General features: G+C 40.1%; 1 long non-coding RNA gene across 1 annotated transcript; it reads left to right on the top strand.

The window, feature by feature from the left end:
- Nucleotides 1-23,506: 23,506 nt before the first annotated feature.
- Nucleotides 23,507-26,100, top strand: LOC140637591 (uncharacterized). Its single transcript, XR_012034676.1, has 2 exons — nucleotides 23,507-23,621; nucleotides 23,959-26,100. It is a non-coding gene; the product is annotated as an uncharacterized lncRNA (long non-coding RNA).
- The last annotated feature ends 588 nt before the right edge of the window (nucleotides 26,101-26,688 follow it).

Raw genomic sequence — 26,688 nt, 5'->3', positions numbered from 1 at the left:
ATGGAACAAGGAATCGCCTTGCGGATGAGGATCTTTCCAGGGGCATTTTTTTTTTTTTAAGATTTTTTTTTTTTTTTTTATGATAGTCACAGAGAGAGAGAGAGAGAGAGAGAGAGAGAGGCAGAGACACAGGCAGAGGGAGAAGTAGGCTCCATGCACCGGGAGCCCGACGTGGGATTCGATCCCGGGTCTCCAGGATCGCGCCCTGGGCCAAAGGCAGGCGCCAAACCGCCGCGCCACCCAGGGATCCCTCCAGGGGCATTTAAAACCTGTACCTGACAGAGTTCCAGTGGGAGGAAATGTTCCTTAAACTCTGGGGCTTTCCAGTGTCCCGGGTACTTTAAGTGAGAAAAAGTTGGAAGTCTCTCCTTAGAGGAAAAAAAGGGAAATGAAAGATAAATTACATTTCATAAAGGTGTATATCAAGATCATAGAATTTTAGAGCTGGAAGGGGTATTAGAGAGAATCTAATTAAAAGTCTCTTTTTTTTTGCAACAGAGGCCTCAAGAGGTGGAAATAAATTGCCCAACACAGCAATGATAGAATTAAGAACTACGCTTAGATCCATTAATTCCTATTGCAGTGCTCCTTCTATTGACCTTATCTAAGTTTTTTTATTGCTTTAAATTGTTTCTTTGACTCACACTTATCAATGTGTTACTTAAATCTTTGACTCATACATATCAATGTGTTATTTAACAGGTAATACTAGAAAATCGATATGGATTGTTTTTATTTCTAGATAAAACCTAGTGGGGATTTGAGAGCTGCTCTGTTATCCCCAGCCCGGAAGACTGCCTCCTCCAGTGTCAGAATCACAGACAGAAAACCTGGAAAGAAAGAAACATGGGGATCCCTGGGTGGTGCAGCGGTTTAGCGCTTGCCTTTGGCCCAAGGCCCAATCCTGGAGAGCCGGGATCGAATCCCACGTCGGGCTCCCGGTGCATGGAGCCTGCTTCTCCCTCTGCCTGTGTCTCTGCCTCTCTCTCTCTCTCTCTCAATGTGACTATCATAAATAAATAAAATAAAATAAAAAAAGAAAGAAACATGGAATTAAAATCTTAGCCCCTGACAAATACAACCCGTCCCCAGTGAACTTGCATATTTAAAGAGATTGCACTGGTAAGTGGAGAGAAAGAGCAGGGGGTTTGGAAAAATGCCTAAATATTCTACTAGTTTGTTAATGTAGACAACTTATTTAACCTCTCTGTATCTCAGTTCCCACATTTGTAAGATTACAAATCATATGATCATTGATTCTCTCCCGAGATGAGTCTTTAAGGTCAAAGTGACTGAAATGGGAATGCCTCATAAGTGTGAGCTAAGCTTACATCTGAAACCCCAGCCCTGGCACTTGGTAGATATATAGCACTTGTTGAGTGACTAACTGACCGACTGAACAGTACTGAAAGTCTCACTTCAGAGACTGGCTGGAAGTGTCAGATGGGTGCAGGGCGGTGTGGCTATAAAAGAGGAAACCAGAGAAGGGTCATTCAGCTTCCCTCTGTCAGGGTATGGCCTTAATACATGCTATGCCTCTTTCTTGTTCCTCATTTAAAAGGATAGAAATAGGGGTGCCTGGGTGGCCCAGTCAGTTAAGCATCCGACCTTCGATCTCAGCTCAGGTCATGATCTCAAGTTCAGGTCTTAATCTCGGGGTCCTGGGCTCAAGGCCTGCATTGGGCTCCATGCTGGGTGTGGAGCCTACTTAAAAGAAAAAGGAAAAAAAATAATGCAGGAGCATGCCCCCTCCTGTTGATAGCAGTGTTATCTACAAGGGCCAAAGATATGGAAGCAGCCCAAATGTCCATCAATTGATGAGTAAATAAAGAAGATGTGGTCTATACATATGATAGAATATTATTCAGTCATAAAAAGAACGAAATCTTGCCGTTTGCAATGACCTGGATGGAGCCAGAGAGTATTATGCTAAGTGAAATAAATCAGCCAGAAAAAGACAAATACCATATGATTTCACTCACATTTGAAATTTAAGAAACAAAACCAATGACCAAAAGGAGAAAAAAGAGAGAGGGAGATAGAAAAACCGAGAAACAGACTCATAACTATAGAGAACAAACATGATTACTAAGGGGAGATGGGTTGAGTAAGGAGGGCACTTGTGATGAGCACTGGACATGGAATTGTTGAATCACTATATTGTACACCTGAAACTAATATAACACCGTGTGTTAACCATTGAAATAAAAAATGTTTTAAAGATAAAACAATGGAGAAAAAAGAGACACAAGAGTAAATGAAATCAAACGAATGCAGTAAATACTAAAATGGTAATAAACATTCTGCTAAATGATGAGCTCTTTTCAAGAACCAGTCAAATCTGTTTGTTGTAATAAAGGAGATGGAAACCTGCTTCATGACCTGTTCAAGAGGTGGTCATACTGGAGTTCTAGAGAAGGATTATTTCTGAGGGGTGGCACTAAAAGCAGAGAAGCAATTTGGAGGGAGGGTTCAATTTGGGGAGCATAGGGAAGAGTGTTCAGGGCTTGTGCTGGGGTGGATCTCTGGGGAAAAGGCAAGTGGAGCTACCTACCATCAGGGAAGTGCCTCTCCCACTGATTTCTCTCCATCTTCCTTCTTATCTTTATCCCATCCATACCCCACAGCTTAATTAGCCACCTTACAGCCCTAAACAAACCCAGTCCTCCCCCACCTGGCATTCCCTGACTTTGCTGCCTCAAAATGCCTACAGACGTTTGATGAAGAATGGGTATGTAGAAGCCTGAGAAACTGCTGCTTCATCAGGATTATATCTCTTACTCTACTTTGCTGATTTGACTGGGGTGAAAAGGACAGAATTTATAAGCCTCAGTCAGCAAGCTGGCGCAGTTGATCTGGAAGGGGTCAACTGATGGTTGGTCTCCATGGACAGCCCAAGCAGAGTGGTACACACAAAGTATGACCAGGCAGAAAGCAAGGATCCAAGGCGAGGGGACCTAGGGTGGCATGGTGTGTGGTTTACGGAACTGTGACCCACACGGCACGACGTGAAGATGAAGCTGGTAACTGTAGCAGAGTGTGGTAACTGTAGTTTGTCCGTCTAATGAGCTTTCCTGTCTGCTTCCTTTGGTGACCTCCTCCTCCACGCCACATCGCCTGAGTAAAGCTATCATCAGAGCACATCTCTTCCCTGCCTCATATCTTTCTTTTTTATTATTATTTTTTAAAATTTAAATTCAAATAATTAACATATAGTATATTATTAGTTTCAAGGGTAGAGGTCAGTGACTCCTCAGTCTTCTATAACACCCAGTGCTCACTATGTCCCACACCTTCCTAAATGTCCATGACCCAGTTACTCCATTCCCCCACCCCCTTCTCGCCAGCGACCCTCAGTTTGTTTCCTATGGTTAAGAGTGTCTTATGGTTTGTCTCCCTCTCTGAGTTCATCTTGTTTTATTTTTCCCTCCCTTCCCCTGTGGTCCTGTTTTGTTTCTTAAATTCCATATAGCTACCTCATACCTTTCTAGTCAAAGTCCACAGGAGTGGGCAGATGGCTCAGTTTGGGCAAATTTGTTGATCTAGGAATAGCCATACACCTAAATCAGGCCCTCATTCTTTTTGGACTATCTCTCTGGGAGCTGGCAGGGAAGGCTGCTAGGAGAACCATAAGAATAAAGAAGAGCAGAGACAAGCGGAGAAAAAGTGGGAGGATGGAGGGGAAGAACAGAGAGAGAGAGAGAGAAGAGAGAGAGAGAGAGGATGAATCGATTTTGAGCTTCTGAATCAATCCATGCTAGAGCTATCTCTTGACTTCTCAGTTACTTGAGCCAATGTGTCTTCTTTTTCTTTGCATAACTTAGAGTCTAGTTTCTATCATTTACAACCAAATGAGTCTCGATGAATTTACTTGCCAAGGTGGGCCAGAGGGCAAATGGAGCGAGATGTAGATGTTTGGGAACTCAAGCATCAAGTGCCTGGCATGTTTAGGGGTTCTTTATATTATGAACCAGAGATAGCTCATCAAAGGAGCCCCATGTTCTCAGACAGACACAAAGCTTATAAAACTCAAGACTATGGAGAGGAAAAAAATCACATTGAGATTTTCAAAGCTCACTCATTTGTCTGATTCTCCAGCAGCTATGTCTATCTACAACTGTCCATGCTATATGCAAACTGTAAGAACCATGTCATACTATTTTCATCTATCATAATGAGAAAGATCCAGTGAAAAACATCCAGTACTGGCGAATGCACATCTATTGTTGAAACGGGTATTCTTGTGCTTCTGTTAGAAGGGTAAATTGGCTCAGAGTTTATAAAGGTCTAAAGGGACATTTTGTACTGTGTGCTAGAAACCTGAAAGTGTACCTTTTCTTTTTTCTTTTTTAGTTTTTGAGAGAGATTGAGAGCACAAGGGGGGTGAGGAGGGCAGGAGAGGAAGAGAGGGAATCTTAAAAAAAAAAAAATAAAAAAAAATAAATAAAATAAAAAAAATAAAATAAAATAAAATAAATAAAATAAAAAAAAAAAAAAAAAAAGAGAGGGAATCTTAAGGGTGATCCATGGCCTGCCTGGAGCAGGGCTCAGGGCTCCATGGCCAACACTGGGCTTGATCTCACAACCCTGAGATCATGACCTGAACTGAAGTCAAGAGTCAGACACTTAACCGACTGAGCCGCCTATGTGCCCTGAAATGTACCTGGTTTTTGACTCAGAAATTCTGGTGTTTCAGATCCAGTATGGGCTTCCACTTTCCCAGGAGGAACTCTGGGAAATAAACATCCATGTTAAAAGAACTCATTTTATATAATGTTAAAAGGATGCCTAAGTTGAGAGCATTTGTGCCATTTGTTTCCACAATTCTGGTTCTGCATTGGAAGGGTCTAGCAAACATTCAGATCCCTTATAATTCTAGAAATGATAATTTTGTATTTTTGGCTTGTACTTTGAGTAGTGAATGCATTCTGGAAAAGGTATACATTGCAATGTGTTGAATAAACCACACCTACCCTAACCCCTGCTGAATATGAGCTCCATGAGGGCCAGGATTTGTGTCCGTTCTGTTCACTGCTTTGTGCCAGCTAACTAGGACAGTGCCTGGCCTAACAGATACTCGAGTGAGTGAATGAGGCAATTTTAGAAAATGACTTGAAAAGATGGAAAATCACTACTTCCTTTTTCCTGTGAGTATTGTGAATGTAAAGCAATATAAGACTAGTGCTTTATACTTCTTAACTCAGAATTATGTATTGTGAATTAGTGATTAACAAGGAGAAGGTAGAAATTTTAGGTTAGAAGACAATACTTCTGGGATTTTTGCAGTTACCTATGTATTTTCATTGATCAGGGAAAACATAAAACTTCCTTCTTTCTAGAAACGTCATGGATATTATGTTGGGTTAGTAGATAAGACAGAGCTATTACATTCATCATAATTAGGGTACATGATTCAGATTCTTTTTTTTTTTTTTCATGATTCAGATTCTTATGCAGGTGCTGATAAATCCACGCAGAGAAGACGGTTGGCTCATTATGAATGCACCTTTCAGGGGAGTGGCTGATATTTCACAGAAGACCAAAGATCCAATTTTAGGTGTTATGGAACCCTAGGCTTTTTCATTAAAGAAATATTCCCTTCATGGCAGGTTTTTGGATGGCCTGATTTCAATTTTTGGCAGAACTCCCTATTAAATGTTGAATGCCTACATTTATTTAATTTCAGCTCCATCTTGGGCACAGAAGGTAAGATTATGTGGCTATATGGGGCCTCTTCTACTCTGGTCTCTGTACAATGAGCTCTTAGTAAGTGCTAGGGGGTAATTTTACTTTGAAGCTTTCTGTTATTACATTTTTCTCCATTGCCCGGACAGGTCTTAACCAGACAGGTTATAGTAGGTGTAACCATATATTCTGTATTTCTGAGTCAATCATCTATAAGGTTAAAGCCACTTGCTTACTTCTAAAAACAAGTTTCTGGGTGGAGGAGGTGGTTGTAGCATCCCCTGGGGTAAGCCAACCCCAAGATGTCTGCTGTCTTGGTTTGGAACCACTTGTAGATCTGGAAAAGCAAAGCAAGGCATTTTCTGGTGTTTTACCAAGGATGCCTATTAGTTTCCGTACGTAAGAAATGTTAAAAGTCATCCCATAAGGGGGAGAGAGGAATGATATAAATGGTCCTGTAAAAGGTAAACCACTATCTGACATGATCAACTATATACAGTGGGTGCAGAGATCAACCCCCCGGAGTATTATACCAAAAGCCTCTTAACAAGTTCACAAGGTAAACAGTCTGCCCACCTCCTCCTCCACGCCCTGGATGTGTAGTATGTCAAGGATACGTTTTATAAGACTATGGTATAGAACAGACTTAAATGTGGTAGAAAAAAAATTACTTCTGTCTCTATACTATGGGGATGAAGAAAGCATTAAACAGCAATTCTTTACTTACAGAAATTTTCATTTCCATTTTTCATTCAAAAGGTCAAGCAAAACAGGTAAACTCATTTCTTTCTGATGGACTCCAAAGTAAACTGTTGTAATCTTATGCAGGGTAATTCAGCAGGAAAAATAATTGGATTTTTCCTACCTGTTAGATGATAGGACTGAGGGACCTGTGGCTGTCATGCTCACTAGGCATTCAAAGAGCATTAAAAAATTATTCTGTTGATTAAAAAAGCAGCCAGTCCATAGCCCCTCCGTCAGCACACTCCACGTTCACCAAGACATCTTTGAGCCTGGAGCCTCACAGAGCCAGTTCTGTGAGTCTAATGCAGGCTATTTGTTTATTTTATGGCTCACCTGGCCTGATTCATTCTGATCCTGAGCTGCGCTGAGTTACTTGGCTGCACTATAAGGCTTGTTGAACTGTTTGGTATCAATAATTCTCTCTTTTCTCAGTAGAAAGTGTCAGCCTTTTATTTAAAGCTTGCTTTCTATATCTGTCAGAGACCACCTGCAATATTAAACCACCTCTTTTTTGTGTGTGTCTTATCCAGTATCGGTTCTCTCATTCTCTCATTCTACAGACAGCTGCGGATTCAGACTTAGGCACACACAGACCCTGATTCTTGCCCTTACAGGAAATCATATATTGGGAGCCGCTAGCCCTTTGCTGTGCCCTTTGCTGTGGCGTCAGGCAGTTCGAAAGCAGTGTGGTCCCACCTCTATCTTTAATATTTTGAACTCCTCACCTGTTCCTAACATGGTAACTGGGTCCCCTTCAGCCTTTTTCTTGGCTACTTGGAATCCCAAGCTGTTTGGATTGTTGCTTGATCTGCATCTAGCTAGAGACTGGAATTTGATTACCATCTCTCTGTGCATGTATTTGATGGATTTTTTCTTTCTTTCTTTCTTCTTTCTTTCTTTCTTTCTTTCTTTCTTTCTTTCTTTCTTTCTTCTTTCTTTCTTCTTTTCTTCTTTCTTCTTTCTTTCTTTCTCTTTCTTTCTTCTTTCTTTCTTTCTTTCTTTCTTTCTTTCTTTCTTTCTTTCTTTCTTTTCTTTCTTCTTTCCTTCTTTTAAAGATTTCATTTACTCATTCATGAGAGACGGAGGGGGGCGGTGCAGAGACACAGGCAGAGGGAGAAGCAGGCTCCATGCAGGGAGCCTGACATGGGACTCTATCCCGGGTCTCTGGGATCAGGCCCTGGGCTGAAGGCGGCACTAAACCGCTGAGCTACCGGGGCTGCCCTATTTGATGTATCTTATACTCCATTTTAAAACCTTACATATTATGAGTCTTTTTTCATTTTATTAAACATTATTCATAAAATTTAAATTTATTTCATTGATTTTTATCCTATGAATATTCAGGTGATTTCTTTCTAGTCTTTTTCTGTATGTTTATAGTATGAACATTACAGTGTGAACATGAGCTTAATGATGTGAAGTTTTTTGGTGTTGGTAAATATTTCCCGGAACATAATTTTTAATAGCCACATCATATCGATGTATATCATAAATAATAATGTGTGTATTATTTTTTTTTAATTTATTTTTTATTGGTGTTCAATTTACCAACATACAGAATAACCCCCAGTGCCCGTCACCCAATCACTCACACCCCCCGCCCTCCTCCCCTTCTACCACCCCTAGTTCGTTTCCCAGAGTTAGCAGTCTTTACGTTCTGTCTCCCTTTCTGATATTTCCCACACATTTCTTCTCCCTTCTCTTATATTCCCTTTCACTATTATTTATATTCCCCAAATGAATGAGAACATATAATGTTTGTCCTTCTCCGACTGACTTACTTCACTCAGCATAATACCCTCCAGTTCCATCCACATTGAAGCAAATGGTGGGTATTTGTCATTTCTAATAGCTGAGTAATATTCCATTGTATACATAAACCACATCTTCTTTATCCACTCATCTTTTGATGGACACCGAAGCTCCTTCCACAGTTTGGCTATTGTGGCCATTGCTGCTATAAACATCGGGGTGCAGGTGTCCCGGCGTTTCATTGCATCTGTATCTTTGGGGTAAATCCCCAACAGTGCAATTGCTGGGTCGTAGGGCAGGTCTATTTTTAACTGTTTGAGGAACCTCCACACAGTTTTCCAGAGTGGCTGCACCAGTTCACATTCCCACCAACAGTGTAAGAGGGTTGCCTTTTCTCCGCATCCTCTCCAACATTTGTGGTTTCCTGCCTTGTTAATTTTCCCCATTCTCACTGGTGTGAGGTGGGATCTCATTGTGGTTTTGATTTGTATTTCCCTGGTGGCAAGTGATGCGGAACATTTTCTCATGTGCGTGTTGGCCACGTCTATGTCTTCCTCTGTGAGATTTCTGTTCATGTCTTTCGCCCATTTCACGATTGGATTGTTTGTTTCTTTGGTGTTGAGTTTAAGAAGTTCTTTACAGATCTTGGAAACTAGCCCTTTATCTGATATGTCATTTGCAAATATCTTCTCCCATTCTGTAGGTTGTCTTTTAGTTTTGTTGACTGTATCCTTTGCTGTGCAAAAGCTTCTTATCTTGATGAAGTCCCAATAGTTCATTTTTGCTTTTGTTTCTTTTGCCTTCGTGGATATATCTTGCAAGAAGTTACTGTGGCCGAGTTCAAAAAGGGTGTTGCCTGTGTTCTCCTCTAGGATTTTGATGGAATCTTGTCTCACATTTAGATCTTTCATCCATTTTGAGTTTATCTTTGTGTATGGTGCAAGAGAGTGGTCTAGTTTCATTCTTCTGCATGTGGATGTCCAGTTTTCCCAGCACCATTTATTGAAGAGACTGTCTTTCTTCCAATGGAGAGTCTTTCCTCCTTTATCGAATATTAGTTGACCATAAAGTTGAGGGTCCACTTCTGGGTTCTCTATTCTGTTCCATTGATCTATGTGTCTGTTTTTGTGCCAGTACCACACTGTCTTGATGACCACAGCTTTGTAGTACAACCTGAAATCTGGCATTGTGATGCCCCCAGATATGGTTTTCTTTTTTAAAATTCCCCTGGCTATTCGGGGTCTTTTCTGATTCCGCACAAATCTTAAAATAATTTGTTCTAACTCTCTGAAGAAAGTCCATGGTATTTTGATAGGGATTGCATTAAACGTGTAAATTGCCCTGGGTAACATTGCATTTTCACAATATTAATTCTGCCAATCCATGAGCATGGAATATTTTTCCATCTCTTTGTGTCTTCCTCAATTTCTTTCAGAAGTGTTCTATAGTTTTGAGGGTATAGATCCTTTACATCTTTGGTTAGGTTTATTCCTAGGTATCTTATGCTTTTGGGTGCAATTGTAAATGGGATTGACTCCTTAATTTCTCTTTCTTCAGTCTCATTGTTAGTGTATAGAAATGCCACTGATTTCTGGGCATTGATTTTGTATCCTGCCACGCTACCGAATTGCTGTATGAGTTCTAGCAATCTTGGGGTGGAGACTTTTGGGTTTTCTATGTAGAGTATCATGTCATCGGCGAAGAGGGAGAGTTTGACTTCTTCTTTGCCAATTTGAATGCCTTTAATGTCTTTTTGTTGTCTGATTGCTGAGGCTAGGACTTCCAGTACTATGTTGAACAGCAGTGGTGAGAGTGGACATCCCTGTCTTGTTCCTGATCTTAGGGGAAAGGCTCCCAGTGCTTCCCCATTGGGAATGATATTTGCTATGGGCTTTTCATAGATGGCTTTTAAGATGTTGAGGAATGTTCCCTCTATCCCTACACTCTGAAGAGTTTTGATCAGAAATAGATGCTGTATTTTGTCAAATGCTTTCTCTGCATCTGAGAGGATCATATGGTTCTTGGTTTTTCTCTTGCTGATATGATGAATCACATTGTTTTACGGGTGTTGAACCAGCCTTGTGTCCCGGGGATAAATCCTACTTGGTCATGGTGAATAATTTTCTTAATGTACTGTTGGATCCTATTGGCCAGTATCTTGTTGAGAATTTTTGCATCCATGTTCATCAGGGATATTGGTCTGTAATTCTCCTTTTTGGTGGGGTCTTTGTCTGGTTTTGGAATTAAGGTGATGCTGGCCTCATAGAACGAATTTGGAAGTACTCCATCTCTTTCTATCTTTCCAAACAGCTTTAGGAGAATAGGTATGATTTCTTCTTTAAACGTTTGATAGAATTCCCCTGGGAAGCCATCTGGCCCTGGACTCTTGTGTCTTGGGAGGTTTTTGATGACTGCTTCAATTTCCTCCCTGGTTATTGGCCTGTTCAGGTTTTCTATTTCTTCCTGTTCCAGTTTTGGTAGTTTGTGGCTTTCCAGGAATGCGTCCATTTCTTTTAGATTGCCTAATTTATTGGCATATAGCTGTTCATAATATGTTTTTATTTTTTTTATTTTTATTTATTTATTTATTTATTATTTTTTTTCATAATATGTTTTTAAAATCGTTTGTATTTCCTTGGTGTTGGTAGTGATCTCTCCTTTCTCATTCATGATTTTATTAATTTGAGTCTTCTCTCTCTTCTTTTTAATAAGGCTGGCTAATGGTTTATCTATCTTATTAATTCTTTCAAAGAACCAACTCCTGGTTCTGTTGATCTGTTCCACAGTTCTTCTGGTCTCGATTTCGTTGAGTTCTGCTCAAATCTTTATTAACTCTCATCTTCTCCTGGGTGTAGGATCTATCTGCTGTTTTTTCTCTAGCTCCTTTATGTGTAAGGTTAGCTTTTGTATTTGAGTTCTTTCCAGTTTTTGAATGGATGCTTGTATTGCGATGTATTTCCCCCTTAGGACTGCTTTTGCTGCATCCCAAAGATTTTGAACGGTTGTATCTTCATTCTCATTAGTTTCCATGAATCTTTTTAATTCTTCCTTAATTTCCTGGTTGACCCTTTCATCTTTTAGCAGGATGGTCCTTAACCTCCACGTGTTTGAGGTCCTTCCAAACTTCTTGTTGTGATTTAGTTCTAATTTCAAGGCATTATGGTCTGAGAATATGCAGGGGACGATCCCAATCTTTTGGTATCGGTTCAGACCCGATTTGTGACCCAGTATGTGGTCTATTCTGGAGAAAGTTCCATGTGCACTTGAGAAGAATGTGTATTCAGTTGAGTTTGGATGTAAAGTTCTGTAGATATCTGTGAAATCCATCTGGTCCAGTCTATCATTTAAAGCTCTCATTTCTTTGGAGATGTTGTGCTTAGAAGACCTATCAAGTATAGAAAGAGCTAGATTGAAGTCACCAAGTATAAGTGTATTATTATCTAAGTATTTCTTCACTTTGGTTAATAATTGATTTATATATTTGGCAGCTCCCACATTCGGGGCATATATATTGAGGATTGTTAAGTCCTCTTGTTGGATAGATCCTTTAAGTATGAGATAGTGTCCCTCTTCATCTCTCACTACAGTCTTCGGGGTAAATTTTAGTTTATCTGATATAAGGACGGCTACCCCTGCTTTCTTTTGAGGACCATTCGAATGGTAAATGGTTCTCCAACCTTTTATTTTCAGGCTATAGGTGTCCTTCTGTCTAAAATGAGTCTCTTGTAGACAGCAAATAGATGGGTCCTGCTTTTTTATCCAGTCGGAAACCCTGCGCCTTTTGATGAGGTCATTAAGCCCGTTCATGTTCAGAGTTACTATTGAGAGATATGAGTTTAGTGTCATCATGATATCTATTCAGTCCTTGTTTTTGTGGATTGTTCCACTGAACTTCTTCTTAAAGGGGAATTTTAAGAGTCCCCCTTACAATTTCTTGCAGAGCTGGTTTGGAGGTCACATATTCTTTTAGTTGCTGCCTGTCTTGGAAGCTCTTTATCTCTCCTTCCATTTTGAATGAGAGCCTTGCTGGATAAAGTATTCTTGGTTGCATGTTCTTCTCATTTAGGACCCTGAATATATCCTGCCAGCCCTTTCTGGCCTGCCAGGTCTCTGTGGAGAGGTCTGCTGTTACCCTAATACTCCTCCCCATAAAAGTCAGGGATTTCTTGTCTCTTGCTGCTTTAAGGATCTTCTCTTTATCTTTGGAATTTGCAAGCTTCACTATTAAATGTCGAGGTGTTGAACGGTTTTTATTGATTTTAGGGGGGGATCTCTCTATTTCCTGGATCTGAATACCTGTTTCCCTTCCCAGATTAGGAAAGTTTTCAGCTAGAATTTGTTCAAATACATATTCTGGCCCTCTGTCCCTTTCGGCGCCCTCGGGAACACCAATTAAACGTAGGTTTTTCTTCCTCAGGCTGTCGTTTATTTCCCTTAATCTATCTTCATGGTCTTTTAATTGTTTGTCTCTTTTTTCCTCAGTTTCCCTCTTTGCTATCAACTTGTCTTCTATGTCACTCACTCGTTCTTCCACCTCGTTAACCCTCGTCGTTAGGACTTCTAGTTTGGATTGCATCTCATTCAATTGATTTTTAATTTCTGCCTGATTAGCTCTAAATTCTGCAGTCATGAAGTCTCTTGAGTCCTTTATGCTTTTTTCTAGAGCTACCAGTAGCTGTATAACAGTGCTTCTGAATTGGCTTTCTGACATTGAATTGTAATCCAGATTGTGTAACTCTGTGGGAGAGAGGACTGTTTCTGATTCTTTCTTTTGAGGTGAGGTTTTCCTTCTAGTCATTTTGTTCAGTGCAGAGTGGCCAAAAGCAAGTTGTATTGGGAAAAGGAGAAAAAGAGAGGAGAGAAAGAAGGAAAGAAAAGAGAAAGAGAAAAAAAAGGAAGAAAAAAGAGAAGAAAAAGAAAGGAAAAAAAGGGGGTGGGGGAAGGAAACAAATCAAAAAGCAAAACAAAACAAAACAAAACAAAAAACAAAAAACCCACGGTGGAGTATCTTCTGATTCTGTATACTTTAAGTCCCTTGGCTTCCCCTGGAAATTGTCCGTCTACTTGGTCTTCTGGGGGAGGGGCCTGTTGTGCTGATTTTCAGGTGTTAGCATTTGGGGGAGCTGCTGTGCCCCTGCCTAGTGCAGGGCTCAGTGGGGGTTGTTTACCCCGTGAGGCCCCAGGAGGAACAGCCCCAGTGGCGGGGCCAGCTCTGGAAACCTGGATTCAGCCCCCGCAGTGACTCCGGAGCTCTTGGTCTGCAGGGCCTGGAGGCTCCGGGGCGGGGCCGCTGATCTGCTCAGCTGGGGCAGGAGCGTCCTCGCTGTCCTGGGCCCTCCCGGCCTCTGCCTGTCCCGGGGGAGGCCGGATCCTGGGCTGTGTCCCAGCGCCCTGTGCTCCCGGCCCACAGCCCCCTCCACGGAGCCGCCGCCCGAGCCCCTCCGAGCTGCTGCTGGAACCGCGCAGCCCCCTCCGCACGGAGCCTCTTCCTCCGCCTGAGCCCCCCCGACCTGCTCCGGGTCCCGCCGTGCGCGCTGCAGCCCTTAGGGAGCTCGGCGCACTCTCCCGGGGCGCCGGTGTCTGTTACTGTCCCGGGGAGCCCGAGGGCATCCCCGCCCTCCTGGGTCCTGCTCCACCTCCCTGCGAGCCCCTTTCCGCCCGGGAAGGTCGGTGCAGCTCCTGCTCCTCCGGGACGGGGCTCTCCTGTCCTGGGGACACTCGCCCCGGCCTCAGCCCGGCTCCTCGCGGGGCCCCTCCCCCTTGGAGGCCTTTGTTTCTTTATTTCTTTTTCCCCGTCTTCCTACCTTGATAGAAGCGCGAACTCTTCTCACTGTAGCGTTCCAGGTGGTCTCTCTTTAAATCTCAGGCCGAATTCGTAGATTTTCAGGATGATTTGAAGGTTTTCTAGGTAATTTGGTGGAGACAGTTGATTTGGGGACCCTACTCTTCAGCCATCCTGCCCCTCCCCCTCTGTGTGTATTATTCTTATACATAAAGTTCTGTCTGCACTTCAAATTATTTGTTTATGACAAACTCAGGTTTGGAATTATTGGATTAAAATGTAGAAACATTTTGAAGACACTGCATACTATATTGCCAAATGGCTTTTGGATAAATTACACAGACTTCCATTCTCAGTGTATGAAATTTCTTTCATCATAGTCTTATCAAGATTAGTATTATTTTGATAATTTGACAAATTAAAACGATTTTTAATGTTTTAATTTTTTTACTTCTTTGATTACATTGTGAGATTTATTTTTAAAAATTTATTCAGTAGACATTTAAAATTTCTTTTTCATGAATTGTCTATACTTTGTTCACCTAATATAATGCTTTTATGTTTTCATTTTGAATTTGGATGAAGTATGTAATATATTAGCAATATTTTCCCTTACCCTCTTGCACTATTGGTGGGAATGCAGATTGGTGCAACCACTCTGGAAAATGGAAAGAGGTTTCTCAAAAAGTTAAAAATAGAACTACTCTATGATCCAGCAATTGCACTTCTTGGTATTTGTCCAGAGAATACAAAAATACTAAGTCAAAGGGATACATGGAACTGATATGTAGTAGAATCATCTATGATAGCCGAATTATGCAAACAGCCCAAGTGTTCTTTATCCATAGGTGAATGGGTAGAGAAGATGTGTACACACACACACACACACACACACACACACACAAACACATACACTGGAATATCACTCAGCCATAAAAAAAAGAATGAAATCTTGCCATTTGCAACGACATAGATGGTGCTAGAGATATTATGCTAAGTGAAATGTCAGTCAGAGAAAGACAAATATACAATTTCACTCATATGTGGAATTTAAGAAACAAAACAAACGAGCAAAGGGAAAAGAAGAGAGAGAGAGAGAAGTAAATCATGGAACAAATCCTTAACCATAGAGAACACACTGGTGGTTTACCAGAGGGGAGGTCAGTGGGCAGGTGGGTGAAATAGGTGATGGGGATTAAAGAGTATGTTTTTGTGATGAGCACCTGGTGATGTATGAAATTGTTGAATCAGTATATTGTATACCTGAAATTAATATTACACTGTATATTAGCTAATTGGAATTTAAATAAAACTTAAAAAAAAAAAGATTTTCCCTTTAGCTGCCAATTTGCCATACATTTCTTTTCAGTTTGTTGGGTGTATTATGGACATGTTACAATAATCTTTGATATACTGACATTTTAAATTTTTGCATGTTCAAACCTTTCGCTTTCTTTTATGATTTCTTTTATTGCTTTTTTACATGGATAGTCATTCCTTATCAGATATCAGATAAACTGTCATTTGGATTTCCTAGTTATTTAATCCACTTATACCTAATTTTTAGTGAATGATAGATCTCAGTTGACTTTTTTCTGGATAAAAGGTCAGTCAATTTTCCCAACAAGGTACACTACATAATTCATTTTTCAGAATTGATCATTAATTTATCTTTTATATACAGCATATATACTTGGATCTGTTTCTAAGCTATTTTTCTCTGTTTCATTGATTCTTCTATCTTTACTTATGCCAAGGGCTTAGCATTTTTAGTTATTATTGCTTCATAGTAGTTTAAAGGAAACTTCTTATTATGGCAAATATGAACCTATACATATAGGGTTATGCAAATCTACCCGTACCCATTGCCTAGCTTCAATAACTGTCAACTCCTGGCAATTATGTGTATATCTACCATCATACAGTTTTATTTGTAAATTTATCAGTATGTATCACTAAAAGACAAACAATATAATAAAAAATATAAAATATAAAATATAAAAATATAAAATATAATAAAAAATACAATCACAATATTTTTATCAAATCTAAAAATTTATAATAATTTTTAAATATTAATATGGAGTAAGGTTTAAAACCCTTACTAAATATCAGTATGGAGTAAGGGTTCAAACTTCTTAAATAGGGATCCCTGGGTGGCTCTGCGGTTTGGCGCCTGCCTTTGGCCCAGGGCGGATCTGGGCGTTTTGGGATCGAGTCCCACGTCGGACTCCCGGCATGGAACCTGCTTCTCCCTCTGCCTGTGTCTGTGCCTCTCTCTCTCTCTCTCTATCATGAATAAATAAATAAATAAATCTTTTAAAAAATTCTTAAATATAATAAATGTTTTAATTAGTTACTTTTACTTTGTTGTTTGTATTCAAATTCAAATAAAGATCACACTTTGCAATTAATTAATGTCTTTTAAGTCTCTACTGAATTAGGGGGGGACATCATATGTCCCCTAATAAAAACATCATATGTTTTTCTATGTCAAGTCTTTTTTAATACATATCGATAGTTTCCTTGATATTTGGTATATATTTTATTTTAATATTATTTTAGCTAAATTTTTTGTTGTTTCTGTTGTGAGCTGGAATCTTTTTGTCCATTATATCTAACAATCAGTGATTTCTAGTACATAAGGAAACCTTTGATCTTAGTACCGTTTTATTTCAATCAGATACTTTAATGAACTCTCTCATTTAATTTTTGATTGATTTTCCTAAGATTTCTAAGTATAAAATGTGTACCATTAGTGAATAAAGATAAATTCCATCTCTCTCTTTTCATGTCTCTCATTTCCATTATATTTCTCATTGCTCTAGAAATCATTTGCAGAGCAATTTCTTAAAATAGTAATAACATTCTTACTTTTGCTCCTGATTTTCGATAGGAATGGCTACATTGTTTCTACACTAAGTATGATATTAGCTATTTGTTTAAGGAAATAAATTGTTATGTTAAAAGACTGTATAAGTTAAAGACAGCCACAAATTCTTTGCTACTCTTGTCTAGAGGTGAGTTTAATTCCCCTCCCCTTCAATCGAGGCTGGCCTTCGTGATTAGCTTGGAACCAGTAAAATGTGTTAGAAGTGATACTCCTAAGGCTTGGCCAGAGAAGCCTGTAGCTTTTGCCTTAGTCTCTTGGAATACTCATTCTTCAGATGATCCTTCTTGGAAACCAGCTGCCACGCTGTGAGGAGCCCAGGCCGTTCCGGTAGACCATCTCTGCTGAGCCTCCAGCCAATAGCAAGTATTTGCTGCCAGCACTAGGTTAGTCCATGTGGACTCAGGCTCCAGGCCAGCCTCTGTAGATATGAGCTCCTGGCCTGTACCTGCATCAGGCTGACCCTGCAGCCAAAGGCAACAGTTCTGCTTTGGTAAAGGCTGGCCTTGTAGCCTCAGGCTCTAGGCCTATCCACATGGCCAAGGCTCCAGGTGTACCAGTGTTAGGCCAGTCCTCATGGTCCAAAGCTGTAGGTCCAGGACCAGGTCCCCCTACAAACCAAGGCATGTACATGCGCAGCCTCCTGGACCCAGATTCTAGGCATACCCTTGTAAACCCAGATTCTAGTCCCAAAACTGTGATCCCTGGCAGTAGGCCTATCCCTATGGACCCAGGCATCAAGCCCTCCCCAGTGGACCTCAGTGGTGTCAGGTTACCCCTGTGGACTCAGGACCAGGCCCATTCCTACGGACCCAGGCTCCAGGCTGGCCCTTATAAATTCAGACTCAATGCCTACTTCAGTGTGAAGTTAGTCTCCCTGCAGCCCCAGGCTTATATGATAATCTCCATTGACCCAGGCCCCAGGCTGGCCCCTGTTCACCCAGAAAACAAGCCTGCCCACCCACTGACTCAGGCTTCAGGCCAGCCTACTTGAGGACTCCAGAAACAAGCTATTCTTTTTGGGCATTTGTATTTGATCCAGTGAGTTAGGTAGATTTCCATGTTGTAAAATAATTTATCTATTAAGGCATTCTTTGTAACTTGTGTTTGAATCCAGGTTGAGACATATATAACTTTATGAGCTCTCTCTAGGCCTCAGGGTTTTATCTTATAGAACTTGAAAAATAATAACTCCTATTATGAGGTTGTTTGAAGATTAAAGAGATAAGGCATGTAAATCACTTAATGCAATGCAATCTCAAGCAGATAGTAAGTGCCTAATAATTAGAGCTAATAAATATAATTATTAACTCATTGATATGGTCCTTGAGCCTGTTTAAAAGATAAATCTTGAACACTTTCTCTTTATTTCTCATTGACTAAGAGTCAAGAACTTTTTGTGGGAGATCTATTCTTTAGATTCATAAATTTGGGTCCATTTTTATTTCAATTTTTCCAGGAAATCATCAATTTTATTAAGGTTTTTAAAAGTTTTGGGGCACCCAGATGGCTCTGTCAGAGGAACATGCAACTCTTGATTTCAGAGCTGTAAGTTTGAGCCCCACGTTGAGTGTAGAGATTACTTGAAAATAAGATCTTAAAAAAAATTTTAGTATAGCGTTTTATGTAATACTTACTCGTGATTTCTTTAAAATGTCTTTTAAATCTATCATTAAATCCATGTGTTTTATTTCTTTATTCATAATCAAATCATCTAGAGGTATTTTATCCACTGTTTTCTCCAAAGAGTTACCTTTTTAAATGTATCTACCAACCCTGCTATCAGAGTTTCATTTAAGTCTCTAGGCTGGAAACATAGGCTATGGATCAAAGTAAATAGAAGAGAACATGCACACTGTTAGGGGCCATGGATGTGGCAGTTGGGTTCCCTTTACGTCCTCCATCTGTCTTTTATCCAGTCTCTGTTTACACTCTTTAAATGGAATATCTAAGGAGTAACCAAATAGATCAATGTTGGTAGGTACTTTGAACTTTTACATTTTTGAAAAGAATTTGAAGCAAACTTTTACTTGTATTATTCTGGAATTTTAGGGCAGCATGAACATGTTGAGAACACCATGGTATTATGAGCATTAAAAATAAAGAATTGGCTACTAGATTTCCTTTGTAAAATGTGTAAGAAAATACTTTGTAAAATGTATGTGTATGTGTATGTGTATGTGTATATGTGTTTTTCCCCTATGTCTCAGGCTTCAAAACCCATGAAATTTTCTACCACATGAACCATTTTAAATCACCTCCTGCCTGAATCATTTTGATGGAGACCTGATGAAGGGTATGTCATGAAAATTGGGAATGACACATTGAATGATGGATCTTGAGCAAATGTGGTTGCGTGAGCTGCAATTGCCTGCAATGGAGAATAGAAGCAATTCACAGATGGATGGAGCCTGTGATTCTGTTGCTTAAGACAATGAAAAGTCCCCATCTTTGCTAAGATTCTTCATATATTGCTGTCTAGGATATGCTGATGATCCTATTTGAAACACTAGAATCTGTACTGGGCCAAGTTCTCCAGATGGTAAGAAATGGATTTCACATGCTCTTTTTCTTTCTTTCTTTCTTTCTTTCTTTCTTTCTTTCTTTCTTTCTTTCTTCTTTCTTCCTTTCTTTTTTTTTTTTTTTTACTATTATTTAGAATAAATTCTCCATCTACACTTAAAGAAGTTTTCCAGAAACCTGACAAATAGAGTAAACATCAAATGCCACATTATGGTGCTTCTGTCTAATTGAAGCCTTCACCCAACTGGGCTACAAATTCATTTTATATGTATGCTTTATATGTTTTCCCAATTCCTCTTGCTCATCAATAAAAATTCTTTGACTTTTAATTGAATGGTCAATATTATATTCAGGGTAGTACACGCACTATTGCCTCTAAAATGCATTTATTCCTATTTTGTCTTTTTACTTCAATTTTTGGTTCTCAATTTAAATATGTAGGGAAAAAATATGCCAGCCTGCCTGTTGAATATTTCCCTCCTCATATCTTAGCCTGTCGCACATGATGCTAACATTCTCATACTGCATATTTTATTTACCAAAATCTAGACCTGAACTGTAAAGCTTCAGAGTCACCAAGACTGTAAAATATAATCTTTAGAATAGAGGAGCACTATGGCTAAGTAGGTGATATTCAAAATGCCTCTTCATCATTTGAGTTACATAGAAGCTGCATAATAACCATTATATGCTTAGCATTTCTTATTTTATTTCTTTTTTTTTTAATTTTTATTTATTTATTTATTTATTTATGATAGTCACAGAGAGAGAGAGAGAGAGAGGCAGAGACACAGGCAGAGGGAGAAGCAGGCTCCATGCACTGAGAGCCTGATGTGGGATTCGATCCCGGGTCTCCAGGATCGCACCCTGGGCCAAAGGCAGGCGCCAAACCGCTGCGCCACCCAGGGATCCCTCTTATTTTATTTCTAATTAGTTTCTGAAAAATGAAGGCAAAGGAGTAAGAAAAAATAAACTAGGAATAAAGAAGGGAGAAACTATTTGAAATTCAGAATCAAAAACATCTATTTGCTACTTGTAGTATTTTACTGCCCTAAGCATTTTCAAGCAATTTCAGGAGAAGAACTTTAGCCCATTTCTGTTCAAACCAAATTCAGTGACAGAATGTGATACATACAATTGCCCTAAATAATTATTTCTCAAACCAAAGGCGTTGGTACTTTAGGGCAGAGCTAGCTTTATGAAAATTGGGAAGTGGGCAGTATTTCTGATTTAGTTTATGCTTTGTTTTTGAATCCCAGAGATTGTGGCCAATATATTCCCTTGACTTGAATATCCGCAAAGCTTTAGAGTCTCAAATACCTTAACATTTATATAAGCCTTCATTGTCCAATACAATAGCACTAACAACTAGCTACATGTGGCTATTTAAATTAGTTAAAATTTAAAATGTATTTCCTTAGTTATGCTAGCCACATTTCAAGGGCTCAACAGCCACATGTGGCTGTGACTAACATACTGGGGAATGTGAATATAGGTCATTCCTATCATCAAAGAATGTTCTGTGGGATAGCATTTGGTGCATAGTAAGTGCTCAATGATTCATTGCTCCCTTTATTTTATTCCTCCAGGGCATGACTCACAGAGACTAGCTGGATAACAATTCTCCTGAGTTAATTTCAGATTCACTAATTGGGCTTATTCCCCACCCTCCAAGGTTCGTTTTCGATACCCCTACCTGGACTTAAGGCATCTACCTTTGTTACTTCCTGAAAGGTTTGGAGGATTATTTTTTTTTTCAGGCTAGGATAAGTAGCAAGTTGATAAAGATTTCATGGGGGCCCCTCAGATTAGAGTTGTCATTGCATCTCTTCTTTCATAGACAACGTAGTAAAATTGCAAATTCACTCATTCAACAACTGCAAAGTAAATATATTTTCTTTCTTTTGTCTCTAACTGATCTAGACTTCCTGGTGATCCCCATTCACTATGCAGCAGGGAAAAAAACTGAATTAACTTTTAGTCCTCAATCATTTTAAATTTAGCCTGAAAAAAAATTAGCCTGAATTAATAATTTAAGCAGCCCTTTGGGTAATTTTTAGTCTTCCTCTTTGGAATAAGTGCTTACTCAGTCATATTTTCACCTCTACATCCTCTTCGAAGGCAGACAGTGCAAGAATACATGGCTCTTGAGTATTTTTGCAGGCAAGGGGTGGTTTGTGTTAACTTAAGGTGGCAGAGAGGATAACTCGGGTATGCTGGAGTTGGACCACATTGGTCTCCTCCTGGCACCTGGTGCAGATGTGTGATGTCAGTAAACTCACAGGTGTTCCTGCTCATCTCTCTCATGGCTTGAGGGACCATTCCAGCTACTTGGCCTCACCCCAGCTCTTGAGGTACAACTTCTGAGTTTTTTCCATATCTTCCATCTGGCCTCCTGTCCTCCGTGGCTCATTCTATATGCAAACCACTAAAGGAGAACAGAGCTTCACCATGTATTAAGGTCGGAAATGTCTAAAAGGAACATTTGTTTCCTTCAATCTGCAGGGGGAAATGCTCTCTCATTTACAAAAGAATCTACACAGTTTACATGGTGGTGTGTCACTTGACACAAGCTGGCGATTACATTTACACTTTAAATGAGTAGCTTCTGTTTCCTATAATGTGCATCTATGCCCAATATGTTTGACAAGCTTTGTGATTATCCTGTGCTTTGCAATGGAAGGTTCATCCCTGGAGGATTAAACAAAAGCTTTGTGCTTAAAAGTTGATTATCTCCAGAGGCTTCTTGCTTCTCCATAAACATAACAGGTCATGGTTTGTTCAGATTCGCATTGTTTCCCCATCTGCCTGGTGTCTGAACAGAGCTCTTTGTGTCTCCGCTCCCGTAGGCACGGGGCGTTAAGTGTTGTAGAGCATCCTACTTCTTATCTTCTGAAAATACAACTAGCAACTTCCTTGAGAACATACAGTGCATGTGACGAAAGGATTCTTCCCTCCTACATTTTCTCTTTATGTACCACTCTTACCTGAACTGCAGTCTTGTCATTTTAACACAGAATCAACCAACGAATGTATGTTTTATTATTTTTTCCACACTGTCCAAATCTCCTCTCTCCAACTGCCTTCTTTCATCCAGCCACAATTCCTTGGCCACCAAAGAGGAGGGATTTCTCTCTCTCTCTCTTTTTTTTCCAAAGCTTTAATTTATTTATTCATGAGAGACATAGAGAGAGAGGCAGAGACCCAGGCAGAGGGAGAAGCAGGCTACATCCAGGGAGCCCGATGTGGGACTCGATCCCTGGACCAGGGATCATGACCTGAGCCAGAGGCAGACACTCAACCGCTAAGCCACCCAGGCACCCTGGATTTCTCTTTTTTCCCCCTCTACTCCATGGCCTTCTTTGGTCCAACTGCAGCTTTGTGGCTAAGCTTTGGTGGAGAAGAATCCTATACAGGCTTGGAGAAGTTGTGTGATCTAGGTCTTTCAGGTTTGGTTCTTGATATCTTAAAGAAATTTAAAACCTCTTCTGATGATGACTATAGCCTTATGAGGACATAAGAGAGGATGTCTAAATTCCTTTAGTATGCTTGCTTTATTCTGCCCCAGGACTTTTAGGACTTAATGTCAAAACTGGAAGGATGAAGTGAAACATTTCAGGGGAGGTAAAATTTATTAATTGATCATTTGCTAAAATATTCTTACTACAGCAATAAGTGCTGGAGGTATTTAATCCTGGAGACATGATAAATTCCATTCCTTAATCCGTCCCAGTAACTGCCTGGATTTCCATTGGAACTGGATGTGCCAAGAAAGTTTGTACATTTGATGCTGCTGGCCATTTTGACCTCATTGTTTAATTACATGTAAGACAGCTTGTAAGAAGGAGAAATCACTTGGCAGATGGGGGAAGAGTGTGATCCATTTTATAGATGGGTGATCTTTTTTGGAACCCTGAAGATGTTCTTATTTTACTTATTTTCAAGTTCTTTGAAATGTCAACTCCTAGAGTGATTTTTATTAACAGAGCACAAGGATAGAGGTTAAAGGAGAGCCAGAAGTAGTGACATTTCTATAATAGCAGTAGAGAGACCACAATCCAGGTAATTGTAAGCATTCATGCTAACTGTGGCATACTAGCACTTTATGAAGGACTCCCTTAATTGTTCCTTAAATGGAAGACCTTTAGTGTGACTCAAACTCATTATTTCCTCCAGCATTAGATGTCTTCAAACAAGAGCCAGTTGAAGAGCTCATCTGTGTCCATCTTGGGACAATAGCCTGGGGTAAGTAGTATATATTTTTTTGCTATTTTCTAAATACTTCAGGAGTAAATTTGTCTAGAATTTACAGGTGATGACATGTATCAGAGAGATGGAATTACTTGACTCTGTGACAGCATCAAAATTCAAACTCACAATTTGTTAACCATGCAGTGTAATTCAATTTGGGGATGCTTTTGGATTCTGGCTTATTTGGAGGCCGTTTGTTACTAATGGCTATGACTTATAAACTGGTTTGATTCCTGTATATTGACCCCTGTGTGCACGTGACCGAAATAATAAACCATTTATAGCTGGAAGAGATACGAGTAATTATTTCCCCAAACCTTTTATATTTTAGATGGGGCTGTTGATATCCAAGTAGTTAAATGAAAGGCCAAGAAGCGACAGAGCCAGGCACCAAATCCAGATTTCTGCACATTCGTTCTGTTTTCATTCATTAATTCTATTCCCTCATTTGGTATTCCAACTTCATCTGTTCATTTATCCATCCATTCACTCCAGTGCTCTGTGAATGGAAACATGACCATATCTGAGTCCATATCCTGTAATTAAATATAGGTAAACTGAGTGTGAGTTTGCAAAACATTTCTAAACCTTCGCACTGGGGCACTTTTCTGACTTAATACATACAGGCAAAAGAATGGACATTCTTATGTTAAAGTGTGAGTATAAAATGCTGCCCTTTATGATAGAGATGCAGCAGAAAGGCTCTTGCAGGATGTCTGACCCATTTTGAAGCACAGGAGTAGGCCGAGTCATGAGGCCAATAGACCAGGCCCTTCCTGAATGTCACCTGACCTGAAGACCAGTGTGACTCAGTGTTGGCTGATCTCTGCTCCTCCAAGGGTGATTCCCCAGCTTGGGGCAAAGCGGAGGGGAGGCCTGCTTCAAAGCCTCTCTCAGCCTGTGGAAAAGCATAGTCTGGAGTGGGGCGGCTGCCAAGTCCACCACATGAATGTTCGTTTTGCTTGGCTTGTGGTCAAGCAACAGCAAAAAAACAGGTTAGGAGTGAGTAATGGGTTACCCTGGCTCTCGGAGTTTGTCAGCAGACAGAGAGAGATCTGGTCTGCAGTGCAGGCCAGGGTTCTAAGTTGTGGATCTGTTTTCCAGGCCAATTGTGATCCTAAGCAAGGATGCTTTATTGATTTCTATCTGAAATAGATCTAAAGGAATGGTTTTAAATAGGCCCTTGATTCCTTCCTTTGTGCCACTGAAAGATCACTTAATTACTATTCAACTGCCGTGTCACAGGCTGGCTGTCTCTCCTATGGGCCAAAATGGATAGAAATTTGAGATGGCTGATAAGCCCAAGATGGTGTTATTAATTCATTAATGGTAGCAGCAGCAACAGCAGTCATAGTAATTAAGGAGTGTAAGGCAGCACAAACAAAAGATGCCTGGGGAGGGAGTCCATCTAGAAGTGCCCAAACCCACCAAGGCCATATATTTTCAGTTATGCAGTCTAGGTGAGCTCTCAGCTGGCTTGTTTTTGCTGCCCCTTTTAAGGAAACCTGCCCACTTTCTCCTATACTCCCTCACTATGCAAATATAAATTTAGCCAGGGTGATAAAAATTGTCCTCCTAAAAAATATATATAGTTTATATGTCTAAGGCAAGGTAGTGAGAATATAGAATCGGGTCTTAAGCATGCTAAAATTCTGTACTAACTCTTGTGTTAGACAGTGATGTCTGCAGAGGTCTATTATCAGGAGGGAAGGTAATTAGAAGCTCCCAAATCATGACTCTGGAGAAAGAGAATTACTTAGAAAACAAATTTATGTGCTTGGAAGGAACAATGAAGTCCAGAAGAATGAGTGACTCTGTGTCAAGGAAGGAGCAGGAATGGAATGAGGGAGAGAAGAGTGGCTTCTCTCAGACATTTCTGAATGCCCAGGAAAGAGAAGCTCTTCCAGAGTTTTTTTTTTTTTTTTTTTTTTAGGAGCAGGGGGGTACCAGGGTGAAATAGAGGAAAACCAAATCTCGGGGCAGACTTGAGACCCAAATAAGAGAGACCTGCCTTCCACCACGAGTAGGTGGTTAAATGACACAGTTCTGGCATCAGCATGGAAATAACAGTGAAGGTGGGTTAACAAGGCAAACCTTCTCTTCCCAACCCTCCCTTTCACCCCCATTCTCCTTTATATTCCCAATGCATCTTTTGTGTACCTCACTCATTAGAGAATATCATACATAACTATAGTCACAGAGTATTTAGAGCCCAAGCTTTGGCATTCCATGGTCTGGTTTAAAATTCCAGCTATGAGAGATCCCTGGGTGGCTCAGTGGTTTAGCGCCTGCCTTTGGCTCAGGGCGTGATCCTGGGATCCTGGGATCGAGTCCCACACCAGGCCTGCTTCTCCCTCTGCCTGTGTCTCCACCTCTCTCAGTGTGTGTGTGTCTCTCACGAATATATAAATAAAATCTTTAAAATAAATAAATAAATAAATAAATAAATAAATAAATAAATAAATTCCAGCTATGACAACCAGGTATTGATTTCTAAAGACCCTTGCCTACTAAAGGGGGACAGCATTTCTTGGAGGAATGGTTGATTCCAGGTGTGGGACATGGAAAGATGCTCCTGGAATCAGTTACTTTGACAGAAAGCAGGGAAGGGCTCAAGGAATCATGAAGACACAGCCAAAGGCTAAGGACCTGCCTTGGAGTCCCTTTGGGAAGTCCAGTCAGGGAAACAGTTGAGCACTAAAAAACTGATGGTACTGGATTATAACATATTGATTTCACACACACACACAAAAAAAGGAATCAACAAATCCATGTGAAGAGGAAGTGAGAGCTGGAAAGAGAAAGCTCTTTTCTTAAAAGAATGACATCTCATAAATTTAGAAGAAATGATAGAACTAGAAAAATCTCTGTTTGGCAGCCAACATATAATAAATTATTCAGGTAAGTATTATCAATGGGTACTGAATATCATTGGATAAAAGGTTTCTGAAGAACAGAATAAAGTATTTGGAAACATTATCCTGTAGATTACTTAAATATTATAAAAGGGAAAGGTACTTTTGCAATAGAGGCGTGGGCACCACTTGAACCACAGGATCAA

Source organism: Canis lupus, chromosome 8 (genome assembly GCF_048164855.1).
Source record: "Canis lupus baileyi chromosome 8, mCanLup2.hap1, whole genome shotgun sequence".
Taxonomy (NCBI): Eukaryota; Metazoa; Chordata; class Mammalia; order Carnivora; family Canidae; genus Canis; species Canis lupus.
This window is presented reverse-complemented; position numbering and strand designations above follow the sequence as displayed.